Genomic DNA, 19,002 nt, shown 5'->3' with positions numbered 1-19,002 from the left:
GAGCCCCTCAGCCCTGCCGCGGCCGTGGCGCCTGCCTCAGCGCCTGCCAGACCCCTCCTCAGACCTGCCACAGCCCTAACTCCTGCCTCAGCGGCTGCCAGACCCCTCCTCAGACCTGCCACAGCCCTAACTCCTGCCTCAGCGCCTGCCAGACCCCTCCTCAGACCTGCCACAGCCCTAATTCCTGCCTCAGCGGCTGCCAGACCCCTCCCCAGACCTGCCACAGCCCTAACTCCTGCCTCAGCGCCTGCCAGACCCCTCCCCAGACCTGCCACAGCCCTAATTCCTGCCTCAGCGCCTGCCAGACCCCTTCTCAGCCCTCCCAGAGCCACAGCGTCTGCCTCAGCCCCTTCCCCAGCCCGTGTCACATCCCCAGCCCTTTCTCAAACCCCTCCCCACCCCTTCACAGCCCTTTCCAAACTTATTCCCCAGCCCCTTCCCCATCCCCACATCCCCTTACCCTTCCCTAGTAAAGGCGCAGAATTCCCTCTCTAAGATAGCTTGGTTGGTTATTGTCACTCTTTAAGAAAGGTATGTGAGAAATTCAGCTTCTCTGATTCAAGGTAACATTGTAATTATAGTCACACTAAAGAGATCTGTGGCCACAGAAATCTACAGCAGGGTTTTTTTGCTGTCAGACGGATCAAGGAAAACCACATAGATAACTGTAGGACCTGGATTTTGAATTCATTGAGAGTCAAGGTTGAACAACTGGATTAATAAATCTGTGTGGAAAAATAACCCAAATCAGAGAAAAGCAATCAAGGAAATAAATTGAAAAAGAACTCATGCTGCAGGAAAAATTAGAGCGACTGCTAAAAGCCAATCACATGTGAGATGTGATGTGTTCCTGAAAAAGGCAAAACCCCAGTTTAAAGCCAAGTCTTGTCCTTGTTAGTGTGGGTATTAATATGCATGTCATTCAACAAATACATAAGAGCAGTCAACTCTACCTCATGCTACTAAGTTGAAATCGAAGACGCAGAAGAGGAAGCTACCCATGTATCCTAGTGGAAACTGCAGCCACATCTTCCTTTGCTCCCAGTAAATCCACCTCTGTAATGCTGTGTGAGATGGATTTGAATTAGTCTGCAAAGCCAAGAACATGAACAGTAGAAGAAAGTGGTAGTACCAAAGCTAAGTTTACTTGTGGAGCTTGTGTATACAGCATGTGCCTGCTTTGTTATCTGGTTATGTGATGATGTTCTACAATAGCCCTCTTCCCAAAGAGTATTTACTACGCAGGTACACTGTTTTTCCTCGTTTCCTAACAGCTCCGCACTTCATTTATTATATGCACTCTCAAGCCTACTTTGCAGACAAAAGGATTTCTCTTCTCACATGCATTTCTCTCATCAGTGCCTGTGAAACACAAATTGAAGTGTTTCACAGTCACTGATAAACTTTTTCTTCGGGCTATGATGCCCATTACACAGGAATGGAGCAGAGGAGGAAAAATTTAAACCTAAAGCATTTACAGATTTGGATTCCCTAATTGAGATCACTGGGATTTCAGGGGGTTTTGCTAGATAGAATACCTAACATTTCAACAGTTTTGTCACCTAGGCAGGAAGCCCCAATATCATGGTACTACCCTTACACCCACCCTTTTTTAGAAGTGGGTTTTTATTTCTTTCCTTCTCTGCTGTGTCAATTCCTTTCCCTTTATTGGCCCTTGTCAGGTCCCATATTTTCTTGATTAGCCTTGGGAGCTATTGAGAACCCTCCAAAAGTGGTAATTTCTGGGTTTGGCCCACCAGGCAGTTGCTCCTCCGAGTAAATACACCTGCTGCATTAAACTGTCACCTTATCACTTCTGCTTCTGCCCACAGCATCTGTTGGCTCTGCAAGCCTTTGTAATCCAGCACTTAAGAGAAGATATGGAAATCAAAAATATGTTCTGCATAAACACTCTTGGGAGCTGTTACACAATGAAAAGCTTCCTTTGTTCATGCAGAATCAGGTTTCTCTAGGAGTTCATTCTTGTTGATTTTAAATTGCTTTTATAATGAACAGTGCAAGAGTATTAGGGCTCTATGCCATTTCCCTAGTTCAGGTCACCGAGGTGATGAAGCCTTGAAATAGTTACAAGAAATTATCAGGATTTAGGCAATATACCATTTACTACCTTCTGCCCATTAGTCAAAAAACTATTAAATTAGATTCAAAACAAAGGTGGATGTGCTGTAAGGAATTGAATCAAGGTTTACTATTGAATATGTCCAATTTTCAGAGAGTCTTACTTCACTGACTCTATTTTAGGATTGTACTCGTGCAATAGCCACTGTAATACCGTGTTATTTTGGTTACTGAAATATCAATGAAACTGAAAGAAAATCATGACTCGTGACTTAGAAGTAGCTGTTTTGGAAGAAAGAGTGATAGTGAGTTATACAAGCTCAAGGTCAGCCTGTGTGGTTTGGAACTGCAGGGAGGGACAGGATATTATCTAGTCTGTTTGCCAGACAATGTTTGTCAAACGTTTTCTTCAACAACTCCAGTGATCAAGATTCCAAAACCTCTGCAGACAAACTGCTTTAATGCTTTGCTCTCTGGGGTCAGAAAACAAATTCTGCCACTATCCTACCAGTTAAACATCCTTACATGAAGCATGATTTTGCAGCAGTATGACACATGGACTTGTTCATTTTGTGACCGTATTCAGGACAGATATTAGCCTCATTTTGTATGTGTGATTTAGTTGGACTGGATAAAATCCCTTCCTATTGAATATTGTCTTTGTTTTTACCAACATTTCCTCCAGCTTGTTTTGATGATTTTGAATTCTTTTGCTAAGATACAGCTTTCAATATCACTTAAAAATACATTATGCATTCTCCCCTTTCTTTACTGACAAGAATATTAAATCATATCAGGACTCTGGTAGACCACTTCATTCATCTTTCATTCAATTAATACTTCCATTAAAATTGTAAACATTGAAAAGCAACTTTTGACTTTGTTTTCTAACTGGTTTTTACCTACTCTACAATAGATTCACATATAACTTTTCATTAGCTTTCTTATGAAACAGTCATAACAGATAAATGTTTAAGAAGTACTGAAGGAACGTTTCCTCACTGAGAGATATTACAAGAAAATGGCTATGTACAGTGGCAGAACAACAAACACCAGACTACTTAGAATTAGTGGAAATGCATTTTTTAGACTTTATTTTTCCCATTTATAAATTATTTTAAAAGGAGCATTGTACTAATGTGTAGTGACTGCACTTGCACAAAGCAATAAAGACTTTCAGTGAATCAGCCTTCCTAAGAAAAATTACAAAACAGAAGTATTTACCAAATCTGTGCATTTGGTTCATGTGTCCACTCATCCTTTCAGACAAATAAACTTTACATTGATCATGATGAATGCTCTTTTGTGAAATACGTGCTGTCTTTCCATCTGAGAATGTAATTATGTATCTTAAAAAAAAATCTTTTTCTGTCACCTTTGTTTTCCAGTCAGTGTTCTCATTTATTACAGAAAAATATTTTTAATATATGTGAAAGAAACCTGTTATTTCATCAGTAAGATATTTCAGTTGTCTTTGGAGTAGTGGCAAGCCCTGCCCTCCAACAAATAATGGAATGGAAATTTCTGTTGCCTAGTTCATCTAATGTTCCACTACACTTAAATATAGAATTCTACTAACATTAGCTGGGTACGTTTACCTTGTTACAATAGTAAAATGATGTAGAAGTACTTTTTTCCATCTTCTTAAGCACTAAGAGCAGGTGATAACCAAACAAGAAACTTTGGTTACTGTGATATACACTGAGCTGCTATTTGGATTTTCCTCCACAGTTTGTGCTTTAAAGAGAGAGAATGTCTCCCAGCATAGCTTTGGTTTTATTTTGCACTGCTAATCTTAGATAATCCAGGTCATTGCAATTTGATGAAAGACACAGTAGTCTCTGACATATCCTGATTTGCCTTGGGCTTCAGACACTTGCTCCCTGATGACTGTCAGATCTCATGGGTTGTACTCCAATACAGGAATCATGCTGGAAACAAATACCAGGATGTTACTAGCAGGTGGCAAACCTGAGACATCCCTTGCCAGAACAGAAGACATGTGTCTAAAAAGACTCAGAATGGATGGAGGTGGGACAACATTGGAAAACATTCATATTCACTTGCCTGAAGTTAATGCTTCTTCAACCATCTGCTTTTATCCACACAGAGAAGCAGTCTTAATCACATTAAAGGGAACTAGGGGTTCCTAAGTGCCAAGTAATTGTTTTACAGCAGATTCACAACATGTTGTGAGTTGGAAGGGACCCACAAGGATCACCAAGTCCATCTCCTAAGCAAATGGCCTGTATGGGTATTGAACCCATACCCTTGGTCTTATTAGCACCATGCTCTGACCAACTGAGCTAACTCATCTGCCTGACCTAATTTCATTTGTTCAACTGCAGCCCAGTAAAATTTTTGTGTCATGTGATTTCAGGCATATGGTCCATGACTAAGTCAATTTCATACATTTCTATAACTATAAACTGTCTATAACTGTCTTGACCACTTTTCCTGCTTTCAGAGAACATAACAAAATCATGTAAGGTGTGCAACTTGTACCATGTAAGGGATGATCATTTGCAGCATTTTATTAATCAGTTTTGGCTCATTTTATCAGGGATAAATTGTTACAGGATTTTTTATGTCAAATTACTAAAATCAACATACAATTTTGACTATTCTCTGACTTGCTAGGACTTTTGGTTAGAGATAAGAACGTTAGAAGCTATCAATCTATTCAAAGATTCACATACAAACTTAGCTGTTGTCCAAATTATATTTGTATTAATTTCAGTGAATGATCTTTGGTCCACTTTTAGAGCTATCTGTTTGTATTAATGTTGTGAATTGTCTTTATTCTTTCATCCAAAACTGGATGGCACTAGAAAAAGAGAACAGTGAGTAAAGGAGACTGGACCTTCAGTGCAGTGTTAGAGACAAGTCAGTGTGCAGTATCAGTTGGTGCTATCCCTGTGTGGCACATCAAAAATTACCACTGGAAAATTCCTCCAGTTAGAGAAAAGATTTCATGTAAGAGGGGCCTTGATCTATGCAATTTTTCTTGATCTTTGGAATTTTTCTTTAATGGATTCCATGTTTCTTAAACTGTGGATTGTTTTCCTCAGATGGGAGACAGGGTCAGAGGTGATCCTCTTTTTTCTGCAGAGAGTTTCTGGTACTATATTACAAAATGTTCAGTGCTTCCTAACTCTAACCATCACTGCTTCACCAGTGATGAATGTAACATTGACATTCAATTTAATCTAATTTGTCCAGGAAAAATTTAATCCTTTGAGAACTTTACAGTCAGAATCATAATTAAAACAGTTTCAGGGGAAAAAAACCAAACCAAACCAAAACCAACAACAAACAAGCAAACAATTTATTTCCAAGTGTGCATTTGTAGAGAAATTAAAAAAAAATCCTGAAAGCATGCACTTTGTGAAAAAATTCCTGTAACCAGATCTACATGTCATTGTATGCCTATCAGCCAGCAGTAGTCTCTCCATCTCATGTAGGACTTATTAAGATGAGAATTCAAAATAGTTTTGTGCTATCACTTGGTAGATGAAGAAAGTCTATACTGTCTTTCTCTTTCAGAGCATTACAATTCCCGAGCTAATCTTAGCTTAGAAGATTTGAGGAGGAAGTAGGGGGGAATGTGACTGAAGTGGAAGCTTTTTGCATATTTTTTCTTTTATGGAGAATCATGGCAGAAGTCTAAGGGCAGAGATGGTGGGAGCATGGAAGAAAATGAAAGTGATATGCAGCAAAAGCCAGTGTAATAACCTCTCCAGTTCACCACTATGAACCTCAGGAGAACTGTATTGGTCTGTCAAGTTTACAGCCTGTGGGAAGGAATCTTATTTCCCTGCTCTCTTGGCACACAGCAGAGGCTGTGATAATCATATACACCAGCCTACTCCTGTGCTGTGGGATCGCAGTAATGGGGGCCTTGATCTACTACAAGGTGACTGAGAGTTTTCAGTCATTACCGTAGGATCATATGCAAGTTTTACTGATCACAGTATTTTTCCAAAAGAAAAATAATTCTCAAAATTCTCTGCATTCTCAAAACATTAAACTATAGTGCTGGTTAATTCATTAACTTGTAAAATATGTATAGAAAGCAAGGGGGACATTGCAACTAGTCTTTTGTGGTAGATGAGGAGCAATGTTTGTTATTTATATTCCAGCCACTGGACACAATGTTGTGGCAACACAGATTCTTTCCCATGGGAACTTTTCTCTTTTTCTTCCCATGTTTTATAAGTAAAGATTAAGTTTTTGTGTTATTGAAACGGTCTTTTGGAAGATAGGCGGTTCAAGCCTGGACAGTTGGCCTGAGGGGAGGTTTTGAACTGGTCCAATCCAAACGGCCTGTTGAAGTCTATGTAGTTGCTAAAATAAATAATAAATTCAGAATACTTTGATCACCCGACAAAGCTCTTGACTCTTCACTCCTCTAGAGGTCCAAAAGCGACAAAATGTATTTTGTGTGTTCTCATGACTTTGAAGCCATTGCTAGGGGCTTGCCATGAGGGTCTCCAAAGAGATTGTGGAAGGTCAGTTTTTTGTCTTCCAGCAGATCTCTTGCTGCAACTACTCGTACAAAATGAGGGAGGTGATGCATCTGGTCTTATACAGGTGTTCAGTGCTTCTAAATAGTTTGTCCCTCTCAGCTTGCTGAGTGCCATTGATTTGAAGTAATTCACCTAGATTTTAAAGCAAAAATTAAGAGAATGGAAATATGCTTTCTGATACCACTTTCAGAATTTTAAGAACATGCATATCCAACACTTTGTTCCAAAATCATGCACTTCAGTTCTCCCTTATGTTCTTCATATGCATTTTGGATACAGTTTACACTTCTAAACTTTAGCTGGCTAAAACGCTGCATCTATTTAGCTTAGTTTGGTCTATGGGAGGAGACAATGAAAAAAAATAGATGCTTTCTCAGGCATCCTATCCATCTTTAACTCTTACGCTAGGAGGGATTGACTGATGAGAGACTATTTCCGCTGCCAAGAGACGATGCTTATACTTAGGTAGGTGCTTGACTTTAGAACAACTGTGATTAGGTGAGAAAATCTCATTCTGCAAAACATATGCACATATCCACATATCCTGAATTATAAACTCTCTAAGTTAATGAACCTTAATCTTAAATGTGGCTTTCTGGCTGATTATAGTATTTATCATAATAAAAATTATAAAGTGACTGTAGAAATAACCTGAGACAAAATACTATTAATAATACTCAGGCTAAAATTAGCCTGAGAAAAAAACTTCCTCGCTTCACTCCAGACAGACTGGTACATGTCTGCTGCTGCTTTAAAAGAACCAGAGCACCAAAAAGAAAGAAAATGAAAAATACCCCCCAACTTAGATATAGCTCACAAAGTGTTTGCATTTGCATTTGCATTGATTATGAGAGCTAGGCACCAGAAATTTTGTTTCAAATATCTCCAGTCATTTTTTTCAGAGTATAGCCTCCAGTCCATGGTGATTTTTTTTGTTCCAGTTTGTGGACATACAAGATAAAGGCATATGAAAGCAATTTTTCATTGAAAATTGCACTGTGGATATGCATGAACCAGATTTTGCTTTATTTCAAAGTTTCACAGCCCAAATGCAGCTGTAATTTGCATCATTTACAATTTTGCTGTAAACTGACTTGGGGCATCCGTCTGAATTATAGCCAGACCAGGCAAAAGATAAGTAGGAAAAATGAAAAACTTCTAACGTAATAGATTTCCACCAAATAGCACTGTCTCTGGCTGTTATAACAATTAGTTTATCAATGTAATGTTAATTATGGCTTTCCCAATATGGAACAGGAAAGCTTGCAAACATCCACTGAACAATGTAAGAGAGTCTGGCGCTGTTGCCATTCGAGCTGATTTAGTATCTAATATACATATTTGCTTTTCCTTAAGATATTTTCAGACATGTTAAGCAAAAATCTGGCTTTGCAACATAATTCGCCTTTGACAATTTTATTTCACTATGCTCTGGCTAATTTTATCCTCCAGAGGTGTAAATTTGGGCTTTGGAAGATCTATTTTAAGCTTGTACTTCAAGTGATAACAGATGCTAAAGAAAGAGTATTAAAAAAAAGATTAATCTATCAAGAGCATTGAGAAAGCAATCAACATACTGTCTAAATAAGTTAATAAACCCATTTGCAGATTTTTCATAAGAAAAAATCTTCAAGAACTCAAGTGCTTAGAGAAGGATGCAGTCATAAGACAGTGAAGAAGATAAAGAGATGGGAAATTCAGTAACAAACCATTGAAATTAAATTGATATCTTAGAAGGTATTTTTTAAATGCTTGACCTGCATAAACTTCAAATTTAGTGACAGAGAAGAGTGTGTGGCTTTCTAATAATCTATTTATCAATTTTATGTTGTATCTTACAATATATTTTATTTGCTTTGGTTAATCTAATGTTGCATATATAAAAAAACAGGGCTTCAAGCATCTCATTTCTGTAGTAATGCAATATTCAGATCTCCATGTGCTCCCTTTGTTTCCCCACTCGGTGTACCATTGGTTCATTTTGAAATATGCTCTGCTGTACCCCAAAATCTATTGGTGGGTTCCCTGTGCCTGTCTTCCCTTCAGACTCCCCGGGACTGGCTCTAGGGGAGACAGTCCCTCCCCTTCCTTTCCCTTTATAAGTCAATGTCCGGAACAGCTCGAGGTCTGTATCTCTGGGCTGGCAGCCCTTATCCCATTCCTGCCTTTCCTCCCCCCTTCTCCTTCCCTGCAACCCCCTTTTCTCCGTTACCCCAAATAAGCCAATCTGCCAGAACAGAGATGGAGTCCAGTTCTTTCCTAGTCTCGCTATATTCCTGCTTGAATTGACGTGGTTGGAAGACTCACACCATGCGGCAGAACCTCGGGGGCTGCTCGCCCCAGATCCGGTGGGATTACACGGACCAGGGACCCCGGCCCGGGGGGGAGCCGGCCTGTGCCACCCTCCCGGACCGTGTTACAACACATTTCAATAATATAGGTTATGAATGTCATTAAGCCGTTAAATTATTAATGAAATTACTGAATCTGATTAGGAATAATTTTTGTATAAACTGAAAGTGATACTAATAAAATTCAGCCTGAGTTTTCCAGAGTAGCACATAGTGGGACTGTTTTAATTCCAAATAACCAGTCCTCCTTGGAAAACTCAGCACCAACATAAGGAAGCTCATTCTATCCTAGGTATATTTTACCTTTCAGAAAAAGACAGATGGTAAAGAACTTTTGCTTACCTGTTTTTAAGCATGATACTGAATTTCCTGTAATGTAAGCATCCTCAGTTTTACTTTCCTTATGTAGTTAGGAGATACACACATTCAAAGGGGAATTCCAATTTACTCTATATCACCCCCACTATCTCTTGTATCTTGTTTTATTGACCATACAGCAATATTATTGAAAGTCTTACCTTACCTTGGGTAACTGAGGTAGATGTCTGCTTTTACACAAGCTACATTTTAGCTTTTTTAGCTTTGATCCTCAACCTTTTACAAAATATGCATTTCCACATGGAAAAATGCACTATAAATCAATGCAAAGAGAGCAAAAGGGTGGGAAGGTGAATACTGTATGTAGGTAAAGTACTTATATATAGTGTATAGTCTATATTTGTGGTGTATAGGCACTATATATCTTGCCATTTGAGTATATATATTTATGTACACTCTAAATATATTCACTCTCTAAATATCTGTATATATTCTTTTGGTATACTAAATATAATTATGTCTATCAGTGTATATCTATCTATCAGTGTGTATATTCTGGGTGCATATATACATACATATATATGCCAAAAGAGAAACAAACAGATCTATTTGAGGAAACTAGAAATACTCAGCTAAAACAAAAGAAGTTTGTCCTGAGGATCACTGAGTTCCTGTGGTTGCTAATATACTGGCACAATAATATAAAGATAGCGGACTGACGTCTCAGTTCCTCCTTTTTTTTTGCAGCGCTACAGATTACAGTGGAAGAAGGAAGAGCAGCCTCCCACTTCCTGACTGATTATAGGAATGTAGATCAGAAACAGCTGACATGCTGATTTATCTAGAACAACAAATACAATCAGTTCATGGAATTAATTATTTCGATATATTTGAAGTCCTTGAAGTATTTTGATTACTTTCTTCCAAGAAACATACCCACCCACCTCTTCACAGACCAAGTGAGTTTCTACAAAATATGTGCTGTTTTGAAGTCTTTTTTTTCAAGAGATGTTGAGATCTGTGGTGTTACAAAGGTGTTTTCCCAGCTGCTCACATGGGAGCTGTCTCTGGCCACTTGCCTAAGTGGACCTGGCTGTTGTGCCAGTGGCAGTGATCACTGTTGGAAGCCATTGGATGAATGGTCAAATAAGGTCCACATGCTGGGAATCACTTGGTGGCAACCAGCAGTTCAAGGCATGGGTTGGATGCAGTACCTGCTCTGTGCAAATGTGCCACCTGGGTCAGCTTAAGTCTTGCCCAGTTCCTTCTGTGTTAGCAGATGATGTGCTTCCACTCCGGTTTTTGTTGCCCTGTCCTAAAAGAGGTTGTTGCTGGCTGAACCAGCTAGCTGACAGGCACAGTCAGATGCGGTTTTGGCAGTCCAGGCAGGATCCAGCTCAGTTCACACTCTGAAAAGCCTGGCTGATTTTGTCTCAGGTGGTCTGAAAACAACTCCCACTTGTACTTGGTGAGAGACACACAGGACTAAAAGTATTAAACAGCTCTTTCATGGCAAATAAGTAGTGAATAACACATCCGAGTAGAGGTGAAGAAAACATGATGGTCTTGGAACAATTTTTAGGAATCAAGATTCATGTTTAGAGAATATTTATTATGTCATACCTAATGATTGAACAGTTGTTCAGTTGCAGTACCTTTAGATCTCTAAAAATTAAATTAATTTGGCTCAGTACTAAAATCTGGATCTAGCCATAGTAGTTGAAACTTTCAGAAATGCTTAGACATTCATATGGTGTAGTGTCACCCCCAGAGAAACCAATATTTATAAGGTTAATATTTATAAGGTTAATTAGTCTTCAAGTTTTAAAATAGAAATTTTCCAGTTGTTGATGTTTGGAAGATTTACCCAATATCCATTTTATTATGTGGGACAACATTTTTTTTAGTTGTTGGGATAAGACCATAATTTTGCTTGTTGTGTCTGTTGCTCTGATCCTACATTTGGCTAAGTTTTGTCAGCGGCATACTTAGAAAGTCAATGCCTAGAACTCTGATTTGCATAAACAGGCAGTGACACTGGTTTCATGCTTTAAGTTATCTAAAAATTTACCTCACATACCCAAGATCCTCCAGGTATCTGTTTTCTGGTGAGATCAAAAGGGTTGGACATGCACACCTGTGTGGATTGAGCTTTAGTGTCTTTGACTTTTACCTGAACACTACAGAGACTTCGTAAAAGTACATACTGCCATGCTAGGCTGGGAAGGTGCCTGCCTCCATCAAGGTAAAATTCCACTTGGGTGTCTTAGTGCAGCAGGAGCCACAACCAGATTAAGCAGCTGCCTCCTCTAGGCTGTCTGGAGAAGCAGAGGTGTCCCATCTCCTTCCCAAAAACCAAGGCTGTTTACATGGAGCAGAAGAGGATGAAGCACAGTCCATGCAGCTCCAGGACGTGGTTTGCCCGCTCAGGAGAGGGTACTGGTTCCTGTGGGTGTGTCATCCAGGAAGAGACTTCAGAATTGTCTCTGTGGTCCTCAACATCAGTGCTGTCCCTGACAACACGTTAGCAGGGGTATACGTTTGGTAGCTAGTATTACTTCATTTTGTGATACTGGTATGTACCCCAGCATTTGCTGTCATCCAGCCAGTCATGTGCCTGGGTAATTTCTATGTGCCTATTCATCAAGGAAGGGCTGAAAAAGCTATACTGGCATATATTTCTCTTGGAGCAAGCTGCTGCTGTATCGGGGTTTGTCCAGAGGCAGCACTGTAGAAGTGGTGTTGACTGGGAGGACTGGAAGAAGTGCAAGTGCACTCCTGGCACCAATGTTTTTGCACAGGAGTTTAGGTGGCAAAAACCTGTGAAGGCAGATGTTTGCTGTGCTGTGCAACCTGATACAGGCTGGCAGGTCCAGGCACTGACTGTTCATGGAGAAATGATGATGATGGCTGAGTGTCTCTCAAAGAGCTAGATCCTACCCCTGCTCAGCACTCTCTCCTGTCCAGGCTCCAAGAAATGGTGTAGTAGGGTACAGTTGAGTGGATGTGGATTGAGGCAGATTATGTATCTTGAGGTGCTGTGAATCCTCTTGCCTGTATATATGGCATACTGAGGATACAGCTGGAGCATTCAGGAGGCGCCTTGAAATTTGCCAATGGGAACATAGGGAGGCATACAAAGATGTGATTTTTTTGCTTAGTTTTTGCATATGCAATTTGAGATTCATGGTAGAATGAAAAAGCGTGTAATACATCTTTCAATATGAGCTAAACAAATTATGTATGCTGAGCTAAGGTCATTATTAGGGCAACCTGTTTGAATATTCTATGGGATAAATTCTTTCAATGTATTTTTTTAGAGGCTTACACATTTTTACTTAAGCCTTTTAAACCAGAGGAAATTGTAGTCTCTCTGATGTTCTTATAGATAGAATATTTAAATGCTGGCATTGTACTACTTATTGGATCCAAGTATTAGAATATTCAAATAAAATCACATGGAAAACATTAATGGACTTGTAATTATGACTTCAGGGTGATGAAAATTCATTGTGGATTTTCTGGTTTAGAGAGCAAATGTTATTTCAAAGCCACTTCTTTTAAGAGATCCTGAACATAAACCATCAGCATTAGGAAATTCCCATACTATGTTTTAACCAGAGTATAAAAAAATGAAGAAAATGCTCTTTTGGACTAGTGACCTTTTTGTTCTCTTATAACAGTTCTAAGCTATTGCCCTCAATACATGTATTTTTGCTAAGTCTGTATGTTGACATGGAACCTATTATGTTAGATGAGCATGGTACTTCTGGAAAAATTTATTGGACTCAAAAGATTTCATATCATTTTTTTTCAAAGTAAAACAATGTGTTGGCTTTCATTTTTCCCAGACATTTACGTCAAAGCTGGCATAAGCAGCAGGTTACTTCATTAATGCAGTAATTTAAGATATGTCAACTTCCTTTTCTAACAGAGGTGTTTAAACTACACTTGGAAACACAGTTTATATTCAGAACATACTTCAACGTTGCCACTCATGTTATTATATTTTGTATTTTCAGACTTGTGAAACCTGAGGTCTGAAATTGTGACATCAGAGCATATTTTGTGCTACATTTGGAGCTAGGTAGACTCCCTCTGGTGGCAAATTCCAACCTCAACTATGCAGGGATTACTGCTTCTCTACAATGATCAAGTGGCTACAGTGGCAAAGAACTATATGCACCAAAACTTACTGTGAAAGTGATGTGATTGGAGTCTTTGTCCTTCTTTACAAAGTGGGTAAAAAAATCACAAAGATACAGTACAGAAAAGTATAATAAAATCTGTGCACCACTTAGGTAAAAAATACTCTGGCATTGTCCATCCAAGATGATGAGGAATATATGAATGAAAAAATTAGTAAGAAAAAGTTGCAATATTGAGAAATACAAATCTACTGAATCAAAGCCATTACACATTACTGCACCAATCCTTAATAGTTTTTTTCCTTAGAAAAGCCATTTAGCTTTGATAAAGCTAAATATCTTTGATAGCTTTGAGTAATTACCATAACACGTATTTTCAAAGACACGTCAGCTTCCCACAGAAGCTATTTGAAACTGATGGGAAGTTGTTGTCTCATCCATCTGCCACAACAGGGAGTCAACAAGCCATATCAAAAAGGAATAGTCAGTGCTTCACAGCCAAAATGCAAAGATGATATAAAGCTGATTGCACAAGTCAGGGTCAGTCCTTTGAATGGGATTTAGTTGATGAAACAGATGCAGGCTTAACAACTTTGCACTTGTTCCATAGATATGTGAAAGACTGTAAAAAGATTAAATTCTCAAATTAAAGGACTTGAAAATTGTTTGCGAAAATTAAAAAAAAAAAAGTACCAGTCTGGAAGAAAATATGAATCACACAAATGCAAAACAAGAACTCACCAGTGAAAAATCAAAATGTCATCTGCAAAGTAGGTAATTTTCATTATGGGGTTATTTACAGCAGCATTTTACATAAGGCATTAGAAATAGAACTTCTTTTTACTTTAATGTGTAAGCCCCAGGCCAAAAATATTTTCTGTCTGCAGAGAACGGCAAAAAAGATGTAGACTAACTAAAAGTACTTCAAGGGACAGCAACAAGAATGATGAAAAATTAAATAACATAATCTCTGACCAAAAGCTGAGAAAGCAGTGAAGGACATGATAACTAATCTAATATATGAGAAGTTTTAAAGAATGGTGTAAAGAAAAGTGATGGTGAACAATCCTGCGTTTCCCTCATAATGTGGCAAGAAGTAAAGTCTTATTTGCATATGGGAAAGATTTGGGCAGATAATAAGAAAACTTTTTAATATAGGCAGTGTTGATGACGTATGTACCAACTCTATCATGATACACTAGACAGTATTTTAAACAATGTTTTTCAGGATTGGTCTATCTATGTGTTACCTTAGAATAGGGAACAGATTGGGTCACTTTCTTCATTCTAAGGGGCAAGGTGCTACCTGTTAATACTAGACCCACACAATTTCTGCAGGGCATGCTCAGTTTTAGACTGTAGTTATAAATGCAGGAGCAAGCACTGATTTCTCTCATTGCATTGGAGATAACCACATTTTATGGATTGTTGAAAAGTCCTTATCAAGACACACAGAATTAAACTCTCATTTTTTCTTGCCTCAGAGTTTCATGAGAAAGGTGACTATTTGGTAATGCTTGTTGTAAAACTTACTTGTTATGTTTGGCATCTGCTGCCACTGAATGGTACCAGGGAGTCTGGATCTGTTGTTTTTCCTCCTTCATCCACACTTCACATATTTTTTCTATTTTATTTATATCTGAAAAAGAGGCCACTGGGGATTTTTTCATAGGGAAGCATCCAAGAGAAACAAGTGTTTCAGTTCACGTGAAGCAAACAGTAATCCTGAAACATAAACTAAAATCACTTAGATCATTCTGTCACAATATAAATCCTGTAGAGTATTTTCCTAAGAATTCTTTAAAAAATGATCTTGTCTCTCACATTTGTCCAACATGATCAGTTACTTTTGTCAGTTAGGTATCTGTTTGTGATAACATTCTACCTTATCATGGGATCATAGGAGATGGAGTTGGAATGGACTTTAAGAAATTTCTGGTTCATCACATTGCCTTATGTTCATCTGTCTCGGATCCAACAATGTGCACAGGTCGATTTTTAAAACGTACAGTGTTTTGTTTTTCATTGTGATTACTGAAGCAAACTGATATGACAATTTAAAGGTAGAGGGAAAAGTCCTTAACAACACCTGGACAATACAGTGATTATCCCTGCCTGTCTTCCAACATTTTACTCTGTTAAATTTGCTTTTTTTCCCCCCTCTTATTCCTTACGCTGTTTTACAGATTATTTTTTGAGAACTGTTGTGTTCTAGCTTCTGTCTTTCCTTTGCCCCTAGTTTCTCTGTTATCTGCACAGAAGATGGTGCAAAGAGAACTCAATGAAATTACTTGCAATAGAAGAGCCATCAGAAGCACAGTATCTTTTCACTGAAGAACATGGAAATGCAATAAGCACAGAAATGATGCTGGTAATCGTTGATAATTATCTTGATCCATTCCCAGTCCATTTTTCCCTACTCTGATTGAATTTATGTTGTGGTCTGGACATGCCATGTAAGGACACAGTGTTGTGTCCAAGCAGCTCATTCCCTCCCTCACTTCTTTGGCAGCTGCTTGTTGTTGCCTCTGGACACCAGATTAGCTTCTCCAATTTTTCAGGATGGATCTGATGCTAGTAGCATGACTGAAAACCAGGCCAAAAGTGGTGGCTGATCTCCCATCCAGGTACTTCTTATGGGAATCTGATATATTGGAAAAAAAATTTTAGTGAAAAATCCAGCCTGTTTCTTGGAAGGTTCTTATACCCAATGTGATCCCAAAGGCAGGAAATAACTCTGTAAAACAAAATAGTTTGTAAAATTAATGAAATATGCCTGGAGAATAGATTCATAACTTTCTAAAATCCATGATGTTGCACTAGGAGCCATCCATGGTTTATCCAAACTGTTTAGCTATGCTAAATTTGTATTTCAAGACCACAAATTTTTGCAGAGTTGTTGCAATTAATTTTCAACCCTGTTTGTGATTCTTTCCCCCCTTTCTTCCTATCTTTCAGTAACTGTTGCTATATCTGCATTGTTCTGCAGCCAGTGCCATTGTCAGGTTTGGGTCCAGCTGCAAGAACCAATAACACCCTCTGCTACATCTGGACTACTCTCCATTTAAGTGCTGCTCTGGAATGGATACCCAAGGCTAGCAGATGGATTGTTAAACTCCAGTTTATAAATCATGATTAAAATGAAAAAGAAAAAAAAGTTTATGCACAAAGAGGCAATGTTAAACACTGGGTTATTTGTAATATAACTCATTAAGTCTGGACTTTTATGTTTAATCTTATCTTATATTTGCAAGAAAAAAGAATTTGAAAAGTTGAAAAGTTTGTTGAATTTCTGAATGTCTCATAGCAAAGGCCCCTTTGCCCTGAAAATAGGGAAGAAGAGAGAGTTTAATGCACATACAGTGTCTTGCAATGTGACATTTGCTGGTATAAATGGAAGAACTATTTTGATTTGCAGTTATTGCTGTTGACTGAGCAGTTGTTTGTGTGGCGACCATCCATTTCAGTGTGGAATCTGGGAAATATCCACAAAATATTGGGAGTTATGCAAGGTACCTTTCTCTTTTGTAGGCTAGAAAAGTAAACTTTGGCAACTGGACACTCCAATAGTACCAGAAAGAAGGCATGTAGATCCTTGAAGATGGCAAATTAAAAAAAAAAAAAGTGTTTCTGTGATTAAAAAATTCACAGGATTCCATATATATGCAGAGGTTCCCATTTGTTTCAGAGCTGTTAGCCAGCTTTGATTCTGGGAAAAGATTCCCACCAGCCTTCAGAGCATACATTCCAGAAAGTCTATTGATATATGATCTGAAACAGAGATGAATAGAAGTAGAGGAGTAAAAGGCTTCACTGATGAAACTAACAAGCTGGTTCACCAGAAAGAGGCTGGAAATAAATTTTTTTTGTGTTTTTCTCTAAGAAGCACTATGAGTTGGCATGGATTGTACTTCCGGATATTTACACCAGCAATGCCTGTGAATCAGGATTTAGTTTTTTGTGTTAAATTTCAGTTTGGAGATCAGCTCCATCATTTTCCTATTGGGCTCCATGGGAAAGTGGATAAAGTTGACGTACTTTATATCATGCAAATAGTAAAATTCTCAAAGACTTCCTTAATTTATGTCTGAAGTCTATGAAGAATACTGTTACATTGTAATTCCCAGAGTAAGAAGAAGTCCAAAAATTTATGTCAGACTTGGTTTTCATGAGCTGATTTTCCCCATCCATATTCTTAAATCAATTTGAATTTGTTTTTCTGGTTCCTTGACCATGATATCTCTTTGCATGACTTTAAGGGTTATGAAATACAGAAAGAACTCAGGAGGAACCTATAGGCTGAGTTCAGCCACTTCCACCATGTGATATCTCTGAGAGCCCTTTCTTAAACTGGCTGGATCCCAGCTCAGTGGGGAATTCAGAAGTGCTTGGAAGGGTCTATTGGTATTGAGGATTTTCTTATTTTGCTCTTGCAAACCCATCATAAGGTGTTATTGTTTAAAAGCATCCCAAGTGCCTGGGAGTAAATGTTGCTAACACTGGTGGCAAACATAACATTTTTCTTACTTTGTTTGCCTTTGTCTTGCAGCTGTGTCAAGAACCCTCCCTACTCTCTATAGTATTTTTTTTTCGTCAGAGAGAATCCTAAATCCTTCTCCTACTCTTTGATTTGTAAAAGTACTACAGAGCTGAATATTTTGGTTTCATTTAATTTATGAGGAAAAATTCTTGGTCTGCATTTTGCAGTATGAAATTTTTTGACCTCAAAGCAAGAGATCATGCAAGAGCATGTAAAACATATTGATTCTCTATAAAACACAAATAGAAAAGAGTAACAAATGGAGAAGATCTGATCAGCCAAAATGAAATAATGCATTGCTTTCCTGGGAAAGTAATAGTGAGCACTGTCTGAGTATTAACTGGGAGAACTAAAGCAAAAAAGATTTCTGGAAAAAATATGTTCCAGTACAGCCAGCAGAAAGGGATATTTGCCGCAGGAGTACTCAGAGCCTACTGAATGAAAACACATTCTAATCCTCAGCAACTATGTGCGTTAAGAATTAGTGACTTCCTGCAAGTAAACCCATTAATAAAATAAGTCCATATTTACTACCTATAGCATATCTATTGAACAAGAACAGATCTCTTAACTGTCCCTTCTGTGCAATGTGTGCCATGGATTAAAAAAAGGCAGTGCAAACATGCTGCTTTACGGCACATAGCTTGAATGCAGCACCTTTGTCATGTCACTAGACGGTCACCTGCCAAAATTTGCCCACATCCTCTTATCTGCTTATGTGTCAACAATATACTTATCCTGGTTGACTAGAGTTCAGTGAAGTCAGTCAACTTTCCAGGGAGTATGGCATTGTTTGTATGCTATGAGAAGACTACAAGGGAATTTGGGTGCTGTTACAGTGAATGTATACTTTGAAAATTTCTAAGACATTCAAGATTTCAAGCCTAATAATGTCAACACAGTACCCTAATTACCTAAACAGAAAGACCTTCAGATAAGAGAAGAACTCAGATACTGGGCAGCATCTAAAACATGGAGGTGCCTAACAAGGTTAATATTTTTTATATGTGTTCCATCTTACTTCGTATAAATATCTT

The 19,002-nt window shown here is 38.3% G+C and overlaps 2 long non-coding RNA genes across 3 annotated transcripts in view; one reads left to right on the top strand and one right to left on the bottom strand.

Annotated features, from left to right (window-relative positions):
• Positions 1 to 352: 352 nt before the first annotated feature.
• LOC146424485 (uncharacterized) lies at positions 353 to 17,918 on the top strand. 2 transcript variants are annotated; one of them, XR_014846842.1, is made up of 5 exons: positions 353 to 563; positions 10,025 to 10,236; positions 15,329 to 15,415; positions 15,665 to 15,796; positions 16,384 to 17,918. It is a non-coding gene; the product is annotated as an uncharacterized LOC146424485 (long non-coding RNA). The 2 variants fall into 2 exon arrangements; XR_014846843.1 differs by lacking the exon at positions 15,329 to 15,415.
• The window catches only part of LOC146424484 (uncharacterized), a 49,697-nt gene continuing 31,263 nt past the window's right edge, over positions 569 to 19,002 (bottom strand). The window contains exons 3-4 of the long non-coding RNA XR_014846841.1: positions 14,959 to 15,064; positions 569 to 674 (exon numbers count right to left, since the gene is read on the bottom strand). This is a non-coding gene — a long non-coding RNA (uncharacterized LOC146424484). The remainder of the gene's footprint in view (positions 675 to 14,958; positions 15,065 to 19,002) is intronic.

The sequence above is a fragment of the Lichenostomus cassidix genome, chromosome Z (assembly GCF_008360975.1).
Source record: "Lichenostomus cassidix isolate B80296 chromosome Z, HeHo_3.0, whole genome shotgun sequence".
NCBI lineage: Eukaryota > Metazoa > Chordata > Aves > Passeriformes > Meliphagidae > Lichenostomus > Lichenostomus cassidix.
Note: the sequence above shows the minus strand (reverse complement) of the source record. Positions and strands in the feature narration are given on the sequence as shown.